Source organism: Penaeus monodon, chromosome 28 (genome assembly GCF_015228065.2).
Source record: "Penaeus monodon isolate SGIC_2016 chromosome 28, NSTDA_Pmon_1, whole genome shotgun sequence".
Classification (NCBI taxonomy): Eukaryota; Metazoa; Arthropoda; class Malacostraca; order Decapoda; family Penaeidae; genus Penaeus; species Penaeus monodon.
Genome location: NC_051413.1, coordinates 2,002,969 through 2,004,874, shown reverse-complemented (window position 1 = coordinate 2,004,874; position 1,906 = coordinate 2,002,969).

Genomic DNA, 1,906 nt, shown 5'->3' with positions numbered 1-1,906 from the left:
TTAAAGAATTATTTGTTGAGCACAAAGAATATGCAAACAAGACAATCAACACTCATAACACACGTATATAAATGTAATTTATACTTGAACACAAACATATGTTGCATGAGCAATGAACCTCCAAGGTAATATATTCAAAACAATATATGCAAATACGTATTGAATCTTGTGTGCAGATAGAAACTGAAGGCAAACCTACACATAAAGTGTAAATATACATACATCCCCTCAAGTTCATTTCATGGGGGTATCTTTTTATTTGTTTACAGTAATTCTTTATAGCGTCTTGTAAAAGTTGTAGGTAAATATTCTTAAGAGTTATGATATATATATGTAACGGTATCATAACAGCGCAACTACTGTTCACACATTAACCAAAATATCAAGATTATTGGAGGAAAAAATACAGAAAAAACTTATATCATACTGACCAGTTAAAGACAGGCTTGCAAAGAACACAAGGGGTAAACAGAATTATTATCTTTTTGCAACCTTATGTGCATTCTGGAATTACCTGAACACTGTTTAAGCATGTGGAAATGCTGACAAAAACAGACAGAAGACTCTGACTCATCATATTAAGAATGACTTTTTGCTGTAGCGTTCAATTCACCCGTACATTATCTACATGCTTTCTTCAAAGAGGCGCTAACAACACACACGCATTTAAAACAAAATATATATCAACTGCTGTTCCAGATAAAAACAGAAACAGTTGTCTTTTCACACTAGAACCAATGTGATGATTAGTCAACGCCAGATAACAGTACTATTTATATATGTATATACAGTGCGTATACATATACTACAGTATTCTTCATCATGTAGCAAAGCAAGCTACAATAAAATTCTCTCAGTGTTGAGCATAAATATAGCAAATCACGAATATCGTTTAACTGCAAAAATGTAAATCTTTAAACTGTACATCAACAAATCATAGAATAAAATGTTATTCCATCCAGGAGTACACCAAATCATTTGGACAATATCATTATATACACATTCATTCATTGTCATAATGCACATAAACCCACACATATTCAAGACTTCTAAGAGTACTACCAGTGAGTATAATTCTTCCTTGTGTTAATATACAGTCATCTGCAGAAACTGCAGTGATTTTACATTACAGAAATCTGACTAGCAGTCGGGGAAATTAAGGCAAATCCTTCTGTGAAAATACTATTCTTAAAGCATAAAAGGGTACTTATTGATTTGATACTTACATGTTAATATCCTCTAAAACAACTTAAAGACAATGTTACTTAATTCCACTTAAGTACAGTCTAAAAGGTAATGAACTGTTTCAGGCACCCAACATTTTCTCTACAAGACAATGACTGTGACGTTTCAGCCGTCCGCGCTCTTACCTGAGATAACATACAGTCACAAAGACCTACTTTTAATTCCATACTTTAACACTGTACATTACTTATCACTTGCACACTCTTCCAACTTACGCTTAAAACTTTTAACAGGTTTTCTTAATTATTCTGAAGCACGGTTTGGTCATGTCGATCATGTCAACAGTGTTGACCTCATTTAAAATAAGAAGAAAATGATCATGAATTTACTAAATTCATGAACATCCAAGGAATTCACAAAGAAAATATCATGAAGGAAAAGTGAATACGAAGGATATGCGTACTACAGAATAACCCAGGTTTCGCCATTATATTTTTAAGACTTACACTTCCTTATTATACACGTATCAATCTTTTGAGACTTTGAAACAATGCCTTGGGCTTAAACTAGATGATTATATAAACTGAAACTCGTAAGCTGCTCTTCCTTCTTGGCGAACGCAAAGAACATAACCCCACGTCTTTTGCCAAACCACTGATTAAGGATATCTTATACACGCCAAAAAAATATCCTTGAGTATTTGGACAAGTCATTAGCTTCC